At 33.6% G+C, this 11278-nt stretch overlaps 1 pseudogene; it reads left to right on the top strand.

Annotated features, from left to right (window-relative positions):
- On the top strand, nucleotides 1-4261 carry LOC110684526 (annotated as a pseudogene).
- The last annotated feature ends 7017 nt before the right edge of the window (nucleotides 4262-11278 follow it).

Here is an 11278-nt window from a genome sequence, read left to right as displayed (position 1 = left end):
TTGTAAATGCTATCCACATATGTTAGATCCCTCGTAGTTTAACCGGACCCAGATTTCTTAACGGATCCGGATCTTTCGCATATGGATTCAACTATTCATTATCTATACCGATATGGTAACAATCCAACTATTTGTTTTACCTTATCTTTCCGGATTGATTCTCCCTTCAAACTAACAAGACGGAGACTTTCCCAACATAACTGTGATGAACTGAAGCTTTATACCCAGAAAATTTCTGGAATTTTTTTGCTAAATTATTCATCCCAGAATTCTAAAATGTCGTGCATTTATGGTGGCAGCTGTTCTATATCTTTCCTTCTCTGCTCATTCAATTTCCCAATCAAGACTTCAATCTTCATCAAATTCCAAACCCTCTTCGATTCAATGCTCTGCTGGAGGTAATTTCTTTAAATCTCTTAATTCAATTGATTACATTTTGACATAATTCAGGCAAATTTTATATGGGTATTAATTTTTTGTTGTTAAATCGGACATTTTGACTTTTTGGGATTTTGGGTAATTGTTGATTTCTCATTGGGGTAAATTTCAGTAAAAGATTAGTTTTTTTCTAATGTGGAATTTTGCAACTGAGAGTTTTGTATATATATTTGCTGAATTATGCTTCTAGTTTACAGTGGGTAATTTACTGAATTTTGCCATGATTTGGTTGATCATTTTTTAGTGATATTGAATTTAGGTTTAGTGTGTCAAAAAAAAAAAAAAAAAAAAGGTTTAGTGGATCTTTGTTGATGAACACTAAAAATTAGACTATTGGTTCATGCAGTGGACCGTCCTTCTGAGATTAAGGCTTTGACATTGTTGTTGTTGTTGTTGTTATTGTTGATGTGCTGTTTAGGTTTAGTAGCAGAATCAAAGGGGGCAATTACAGCTGAACCCTTGTTGCTAAATGCTGTGAAAGGATTGGATGTTGAAAGGCCCCCAGTTTGGCTGATGAGGCAAGCTGGGAGATACATGAAGGCAGGTTTATTACCATGCCTTTGTTTTGTTGGATGTGTTCTAATTAGTTGCTGTTTTTGTTTTTTTTGTTGATTGAATCTGGATTGTCATTTTTTCTTATGGCTGTCGAAATTCTTATTAGTCAGGTATCCAATTGTTTGGATCTGGGAATTTTGCCTTTGAATTTATGTAGCTGCATCGGAGTTCCATGCCTGAAAATTTTGTTTGTATAGTTACGTGTATGCATGAGAAAGATTATTATTTATCAACTTATCATGGGATTCATGGGTTCCTAGCATGAAAAATCATTGAACTTTAATGTCTGGGTGTAATTTAAATTTGTCTTCCTACTTGAGCAGATGACGCAAACCTCTAATGCTGCCTTAAGCTTGTAACATGTACACTACATAAGGACAAAATGCTGTAAATGTCACTCATGCATGATAAGATCCACTTCTTAGGAAGGTCAAAGGCAGTAGAGCCTTCAGTTAGGAGCAGGAAACTGTCAAAAATATAGTGGCTTCAGAGCATTGTTTTCTATATAATCCTCAAATGAAAAAGTTCTACCCTTTTCTCTTCACATTATTTTTACTTAACAAAAAGTTCTAGGCCATGTTCCTCATAAGGGTACGTCATAAGTGGTTTTAAGTTCTTTCAAAAAGTAATATCTTGTTATGTAAAATCATGTACTAGGTAATTTAAAGGTTGTATGGCCTAAAAAAACTATTAATCGACACCAGAAGAGAAATCTATCCACTGGGATTGAATTATATATTTTATGTTTTCTTAAGTTCCTCATGCTATGTGATGTGGACTGTTGCTGAATAATCTAATGTATACTTAATATATGACCAGTTTTCTTACTTTGTGTTTTCAGAGCTACCAAGCTATATGTGAGAAGCATCCTTCATTTCGTGAAAGATCAGAAAATGTTGATCTAGTTGTAGAAATATCCTTGCAACCATGGAAAGTTTTCAAAGCCTGATGGAGTAAGTTCCTGCTAATATTAGTGTCCACCTTCTACAGATAGACATCTCTGCCACTTTCTAAAACCTTTGTCTAGACAGTATACCTGATGTGCTTTTGCTTATATTCTGATGGCTAATCTTCTGTGTTGGCAGGTTATATTGTTTTCAGACATTTTGACCCCATTAGCAGGAATGAATATACCATTTGACATTGTGAAAGGAAAGGGTCCTGTCATATTCGATCCTCTATCCACTCAGAATGATGTTGATGTAGTTAGAGAGTTTGTTCCTGAGGAGTCAGTTCCATATGTTGGAGAAGCCTTAACCATTTTGCGGAAGGAGGTATTGCATGTTCCTCACTGCTCTTATGTTCATTTTGTTTTGTTTATATTTAATCACATTTCATTTATGCTCTAATTTTTAAGCATTGTAATCTATTAAACCCTTCGTATGGGCATATGGCAACTCATGATGATATAACCTTTTTATAAACACAGGGAAACCAAATTTCTTAGAATATTTCTTTGATTTTGTGGTAGAACCCTTGTGAAGATGAGTGGCAAACTTCTTTTTTTTTTATATATTTTCTTTGAGCATTAGGGAGGGGGCTTTAGCTGCCTTTAGTCATATAAATGTATGTTGAAGTTATCGTCCTCTGCTCCTCTCTAAGATGTCCAATTTTCCCCTTTGACAGTTATAATTATCATTCCTTAGACTTGTACGTGCAAGACTGTATTCTAGTGTCAGACTCCTAGCATCTATCTCCTTTGTTTGTGAGTGCACCTTTGGCTGTCAACGATGTGATACTATAGTGCCATATTCTGTCCCATCCATACTCTCTATCTCCTTTGTTTGTGAGTGCACCTTTGGCTGTTAACGACATCATACTATAGTGCCATGCTCTGTCCCATCCATAATCATCACCATTGCTTTCTGTTTGGAAATTACTATCACTATGAAACGTAAATTGAACTAGCAATATAACATTTTAATCGATTCATAACCTTTCAAATCGCCCCCACCCTCCTGGCAGCTGAGATCTAGAAACCGTTATGGCTTGGATGTAGTTGTGAAATTGTGAATCGAGTAAAATTAAACAACTGGCATTTCACTTATACTGATGTATTGACTATTGACCTCATAATGAACAAGCTGCATTTTCTAGCCCATTAAACATGGAAATGTAATAGAAAATAGTTAGCAAGTGCGCACAGAGGCTAGAGATTCAGGAAGCTAATTTGAAGATGCAATTAATATCTGACTTGCAATTTTCTTTTAAGTATTGACAGACTTGTTGAACAAATATGATGTAACATGGCATTCTAATTACACATCATTAATATATATATATCTACCATTTTTCCAGCATATTTATTTGTAAATTCTCTTCCTCAGGTGGGCAATGAGGCTGCTGTTCTTGGTTTTGTTGGGGCTCCTTTTACGCTGGCATCATATGTAGTTGAAGGTGGTTCATCAAAACACTTCAGCAAAATTAAGAGACTGGCTTTTTCTGAACCTAAGGTAATATTAATATGCATTCCAAATTAGCTTGTAGTTTTTATGTAAGTGTGCAGGAGGAACAAAATCTCTGTTTTGTCTGACCACTAAATATTGCTGCTATAGGTTTTGCACGCTCTCCTTCAAAAGTTCGCAACATCTATGGCAAAGTATGTCAAGTATCAAGCTGATCATGGTGCACAAGCAGTTCAGATCTTTGACTCTTGGGCAACTGAACTCAGCCCAGTAGACTTTGAAGAGTTCAGTTTACCATACTTGAAGCAGATAGTTGATTCTGTGAAAACTGACCCATCCAAATCTGCCTATCATACTTTATGCTAGTGGCTCTGGTGGGTTGCTAGAGCGGCTTCCCCTAACAGGCGTTGATGTTGTGAGCTTGGATTGGACAGTCGAACATGGCTGAAGGTAGGAGGCGGTTGGGATCTGATATTGCAGTGCAAGGCAATGTGGATCCCGGTGTGCTTTTTGGCTCAAAAGAATTTATAACAAGTCGGATAATGGATACAGTGAAAAAAGCCGGGAATAGAAAGCACATTTTAAATCTTGGTCATGGAATTGTTGTAGGTACGCCGGAAGAGAATGTCGCTCATTTCTTTGAGGTTGCCAAAAACATTAGATACTAATATCTAGGTAATCCGAGTATTGTTTCTTCTTCATCGAGCAAGTATATCACTTTCTGAGTAATGCATTTTTTCTGTGCATCACTACAGGAATTTGTAAAAATTTTTGACTGTCATAGTTCTATGAAATCTTGTAATTGACTTGCCTGATTTATCATTTGGGCTTCCATTATTCCTTCACTAATTCATGTTTCTGAAGCACTACTCATTAGGCCAAGCCCAAGCCCAAGCCAGTTGGGCCATAGAAAAGTGAACATGTTCCTGATGCCATAAGCCCGATGTCTTTTACTCGATAGGGGGCAGCAGCAGCCCAACATCAGCTTCATTTTGAAGTAGACAGTCTCAAGCACTATAGTGCAAAATAAGTTTGGGTCATGCAGAAAAACGACTTGCACAGGATGACCCTTGGTTCAAAGAAGCAACAACCAGCATAGAAGCCATCAAGCCGAGCTTGACGCTGTCATATGAGCTTCAGATATGGCATGGCGCAGTGAACAACTTTTGCTCCCTAGGATCCTTTTTGCTAATGAAGATGTACATCCAAGGCACGGAATCGAATGATCGATATTCGATTCAGCTCCAAGCAGGGCTGATCTTATTTTTGCAACCCAAAAAACAAGTGAATAACAAAATCAACTTGAATATAGGCTTAGCTAAACTAATCAAGAAGATATTATCATGAGTCGCTGAAGTGGACCCTTATATCGTCACAAAGTAATATCATTACCAAGAAATTGATCTAGTACATATTAAGAATAGACTACTTTTGTAATTTTATGAATATAGTTGGGATTATTTTATATGGGTAAAAATAAAGTTATTTTCTGCCAATTTCTCAAGAACTATTGGCCGACTTGTTTTAACTTATTATGATGATATATTAATTTCTAAATAATATTCTTAGTAGCATATGATGTTGGCCGACTTGTTCATGACTTATGTAGTCATAGTATAGGGAGATATTTTATCAATCACCCACTAAAAAAGGAATGAGATAAAGACTTACGCAACATTAATGATTTCTAAATAGTGAGGAAGATGCAAAGCATCTCAATTCTTTCTTCTTCTTTCTTTCCACTGTCTTTCTCTCACCCTTTTCTTTTTTCTTGTCTTACCATCTCTTCAATTCAAACTAGGCAAGCCGCACGCTGTTCATGTTAAACAAGTAGGTAATATTGTAGCCCATCTCGGACAAGTTAGAATACTAAGTTAATCATGCACGGAATTAGTTTGTATGAACTATTTCCCTCAAAATATTATCGCCTTTTTAAATCTTGATTTTAAATGATGATCCGCCATAACATTTTCTGTAAAAAATAGGCAAGCTGTCCCAAAAAAACACAAAAATACTAACAAAAAAAAAAAAAATAGGAGGCAAGCTGTCCAATATCAATAACATTGGAGACAGTAAGCACCTAATATCATCACAATCTTGACTTTGAATGTACATAATTAATGGATAATGCATCTTATATAAACAAGCCTTAAACTAAAATGAATTTTATAAATTATGCGTCATGTACTTTTGTTCGTTCATGTTCGTATAATTATATTATTATTGACCAGCATGGGCATATTTCAACGACTGTGAAGGCGCCACTCTACTCGATCTACTCCAATTGATGTCTCCCCCAATATGATGACTAAATTAATAATGTTAATTAAGTAGATTGTCTAATCATGTAATCATTAACCCCATCGCTCTCTAACAACCCTAACATAATACTCTTGTATACATCGGATGTATACATATACGAGTATACAATAGGGTAAATACTTAGTCGCTTTCATTTACATAAAAGTCAACTGCGCAAATTAATCAATATAATATGTCTATATATTATATATAATTTGCGATCATATGTTTTTTAATTGTGGTCGCCAAATTAAGGAAGAAAAAAATATGCTAGGGACTTTATAAATTACAATTCCGAATAAGTAACTAATTTTATGTGTTGCAAATCAGGCCTAGCCAACTCATCCCCTTCTGATTAGGGAATCCTAATATTTTCTTTTTTTCTTGCCTTAATTTTTTTTGGGTAGAAAAAGCCTACTTCTAGCAAAAACACACACTCACACTTGACTGGTGTGTCACAACTTACCAACAGGCCAGGGTTGTGCACAAGCCTAAAATTGAAACAATTGGATTGATAATAATATTTGTGTAATTCCGTCTTATAATCACCACTTTCGTGAATCTTTGCAAACATATGACTTTATCCCATACGTACGGTCTTAATTAAAAAACTAGTCTTGAATCGAAAGATAATTTTATTTATTTTTTTGTAGACCCATAAATTTTTTAAAAAAATTATTCCAATTCAAACCTGATTTTTTAAGTTCAGTTCGACTTTGTATCGGTATCGAGAATTTACTCACAAGAGTCACAACAAAGGAATCAAAAAGAGTCGCATGAGTAGGTATGACATATTTTAGAGGACATACATAATAAACATTTTCAATAATAATAATAATTCAATAATACTACATATAAAATTCAATAAACCCTCTACCATTAAAAACAATTGTTTACTGTTTTATAATTCGTACTTTTTTTTTTCTTTCTGTTGCAAGAACTTAACATAATAAGATGCTGACAAGAGGAGGCAAGTATTGATTGTGATGGACTCTCTAAAACTCCACTATACAAGATTAGTAAATGTGTTGATCTAGAGAGTAGTAAAGTAGACGGTCTAATCATTCGCATCTAAACACCCCACATGAACAATTTGCAAATTAAAGTTACATAAAAAGGTAATCGATCGACCTACATTTTTTCTCATTTATTTTGGTGATATAATATAAAGTAAATATATGACCTAATCAATGTCATCATAGCAAAGGAAGAATGATAACAAATTAAAGGAGCTTCCTCTCCTCTTTTTCTTGTCAAGTGTAGTGCTTTAATTTTTCAAGGGTGATTACCTAATTTTTATCATTTTGTCAATAAATGGGGGTAAATAACAAGCTACGAAGCCACCAAGGTAAAACGACAATATAAAGAGAAGGGACGTGGTGGATGTAGTGGACCGGTGGTGGGACACTAGTGCTCGTGCTACGATTGGTGGTTGAATGAGAATAAGTGATTTACGTTCATTTTGAAGACCTTATGATCGATATGTTAAAGTCATCGATAATAAATGGTGGTAATGAAAATGAACATGTAGTTTGTAAGAAATATCAATATTTAGGTCCACGATAATTCTTGCTCACCCTAAATCAATTCTATTTCTTCGCAAAATTTCATTAGTTACGAATTGAGGTGGTATTGACTATTTATTAAGTGGTTTTGGACATTTATTAAAAGAAACATACGTTTGGGATGAAAGTCATGAAACTATTTCATTACTAATTAAAGACATTTAGGATGTAAGTTTACTTAAATTATTAGATTACACTTAAATTCATTCGATCTCAATAAGGCAATAATTCATTAACATAATTTATAAATTATAATCAACTACTGAATAGACTGTAAATGTAAGCTAGGGATGATGAATCAAAAATTATTTTGTTTATTTTATAGAGTTTTCCTACCCTTTCCAACCTCAACTATTGGTCTACCACCACCATCTACTTTCTTTTACTCCTTTACCCTCATCTAGTCGTCTACCCTACATTAAGCTCTTAAAAATGTTTTTATTTTCTTTATAAATACATAGAAGTCTAAAAAATGATGCTAATCTTAACGGTATAGGCGTGTTAACACTCAAATTAAAGTTGATAAAAATACAAAATTTCCTTTCAAAAAGAGGTTCACCTAATAATATTGATTTGGTCGCAAGACTCGCAACTTACAACATATGCATAAAAAGCATATCTTAGAAAGTTATATTAGCCTAAATCTTAACGTTTAAAATATCACCTGCCATTTGCATAACCGCATTATTAGCTGCAACTTAATTAAACCTTTACAGAAACAAAAATAATTAAGAGCCAGCTACAATATTTGCTGCATATTATTGGAGGAATAATTATTTATGAAACTGAAATGCATACTTTCAGAAAACTACCAAATTTTATGACACTAGCGAGCGTAACAGAGATAATATAATAAAATACAGAATTACATTTTAAAAAATATAATAATTAATAGATAAAATGAATAAAACAGAATAAAAATTTAAAAAAGAAACAAAAAAAAAATGGTTTTTGCAGTAGGAAATAAGCCACATGGTTCCTTATCTCCGGGATTCTACAAAATCCCAAGGCTCAGGGAAAAATTACTTATACTTTGATTCTACCCTTTATTCATGTTACTTGGTACGAGTATGTATGTATGTATTATCCTCTTTACTTTATCAGTTTATCTTTCTGATGCAATCACAATAACATGGGCTGCTCTTAACTCCTACTAACTCACATCTCTGTCTATATATCCACAACTATCAAACAATTTTTATGATCCAGATTCAATTACGTTACTTTTATCTATCTATCTATCCATTTTATTATGTTCAAGGCGAGACGGGTTGATAACAATTTAATTTGGTTTCTTTAAATTCAAAGTTTTGTTAAACAGTCTTTCTGAATTCCTTGAATTTAAAGCTTCAAAAACTGTGAATGTACGAGAATGCCTTAAGAGTTTTTAATATGCCCGTAGCCTCCCGGACGAGGGCCAAACTCCACTTCGCTCTGCTCTAAGGGTATAGCAGCCAGCGTTCGAAACAAGTTTCTCACAAGTCGTAGCTTCGCTACTCGGTTGTGCTCCCCTGGGTTGGGGGTCGCGTCCTTCGAAAATTCGAATTCAAGGTCGGGGCGAATTCGGTTTTCTCAGGGCCATTCTTGCACTTATTCTTGTCGATTTGTCCCTTTTTCCTGTTTTTTAGGAAAATAAGGGACTTCCAGCTGCTATATTTGGTTACCCCCGTCGCGTCGCTCGTTTTAGATGGCATATACAAGTCTCTGTGTTGTCGATAGGCATTTCAGGTTCCGAATGTGCTTACAGTTTATCATAGACCCGGGACTAGGGTTTTAGTGACTCCTAAGAATGGATAGAGTCGGATTTCTGCATATTGCTCGAGCAAAGGCGCTTTCTCGAGGCTGGAGTACTTCCCTGGTACCTCCGAACACTTACATTTCGAAAGGGACCCCCAGACCCCACCCAAGCGCCTAATTTTAATCAACTACTAACTCCGTTAATTATTAATTGATACAGAATAATACAGTTGCACTGCACTATTTTTCTTTTAAAAGGTCATACTTTTAAAACACTGATCGTAAATTCATATACTGGTATTAGTGGTATGAGTCACAGTCAACTAAGGAGTACTCCATAATCCATATGATTTTGTTCAAATCAAGTATCTTGATCAGCATGGATTAACTTTTTATAATTGCACAACAAGAGAGATATTTAAGGACAAACCAAATATATTAGAAAACGAAAAAAAAAAATGGTACAACTATTTTAATCTAATATATATATATTAATAAAGTAGGCATTTTTGGAGAGCATTCGGAGCGCCACATAAGAAATATACTTATTTCGACCAATAAGAAAAAAGATTTGTATTTTATTTTTGAATTAAAAAATTATGTCGCCACCTACATAAAAATAACGAATTAGATTTGATATGTTTAAAATTTTAATGTCACGTAGATTATAATCCATGAATTAAATTATTTTAATGAAAAAAAATAAAGTAAAATTATAGGAAAAGATAAATTTATTAATTCAATAATACGAGTATAAGAAATCAAAAAAAAAATACTAAAAAATATTTAAATGATAAACGCTTATAATAAAGTGTGTACCTATCATTATAAGATAAATTTTGATAATATTTATGATAAGAAATACAAATTGTTCGTTAATTATAATTAAATTAAAATTTGTGATACCTACCATTATAAATTGACACATCATACTACACAAACAAAATTTCGTATCAATAAAAAAAACCCCATCAAGCGAATTTTGTGTTAGTAATTTTGGTCATCAATGGCCGGGTAATTTTTAGCTTAACTTTAAAATCCTATGTTTAAATTAGTATTTCTAATTATTACTTACATTGTATTAATTTGGGATACTCAACGATTATATGTTTATGTTTTATTTACTAAATGTTCTTTTACATGCAAATCTAATACATCATACGACACAAATAAAATTTCGTATCAATACAAAACCCCATCAAGCGAACTTTGTGTTAGTAAATTTGTGTTAATTTAAGGTCATCAATGTCCGGGTAATTTTTAAAATCTTATGTTTAAATTTATATTTGTAATTATTAGTTACATTGTATTTATTTAGAATACTTAACGATTATTTGTTTATGTAATGACATACGATTAGATGTTGTATACTTAATATATGGATGACTTTGGTTATTTTTGCAGATGATGAAAAAATTCCAATGCATAAATTTGATTTATATTGCAACAATTTTTCATTTATTGGTAAATATATTGATTTATTTTATATTAATGTAAAAGATTTAATTTATATCAATTTCAGTTTGGCTAACATTTCACGGTTCAATTTATCCATTGATGTAGTAGGTTGGTTGTGGACGAGGTTGGTGATTCTATCGAAATAAAAGATATGGTAAAATAATGAATAATGATTTAGGATTTAAATTATTAAAAATTTATCATTTCACATTAAAGATTTTATATAACGGAAAAAATATCATATTTACAATTTATTTATATTAAATAAATTCATTATAAATTATAGTAGAAAAAAAAATTAAACTTTTGTAATTTTGTCTGAAATTATTATTATACATAAAATCAAATAATAAAAAAATTTTGAAAAAACCGTGTATCGCACGTGATTAGGGGATTTTTATCCTCCAATCACCGTCTGACAAGTGGACCAACCAGGTTCCGCCACGTGTCCTTCACGTAGGCCAATAGGAGCCTGCCACGTGTCAGTCACAGATACGTCCTCTGCGGACCAATTGAGACACGCCATGTGTCCACCCATGCCAAATGGGAAAACCGGCCACCAAGGCCCAATCCTGTTTAGAGGCCCGGTCAGCCCTAGGTTTACCCTAAACCTAGAGAGTGGCACGCTTCTCAAGACTAAAAATACTCCTCTTAATCCTCATTAAGAGGAGAGAGAAAAAAAGACAGAGAACTCTAATAACACACGGATTATACATTAAACACTCTCACCTAGAGAGACTAAACCACTTTAATTTCCGCACTCATTACTCCTTAATCAGGTACTAACTTGACCGTTGGAGGCGGAGCTCTCAGGAGTCT

This window comes from Chenopodium quinoa, unplaced genomic scaffold (genome assembly GCF_001683475.1).
Source record: "Chenopodium quinoa cultivar QQ74 unplaced genomic scaffold, ASM168347v1, whole genome shotgun sequence".
Classification (NCBI taxonomy): domain Eukaryota; kingdom Viridiplantae; phylum Streptophyta; class Magnoliopsida; order Caryophyllales; family Amaranthaceae; genus Chenopodium; species Chenopodium quinoa.
This window is presented reverse-complemented; position numbering and strand designations above follow the sequence as displayed.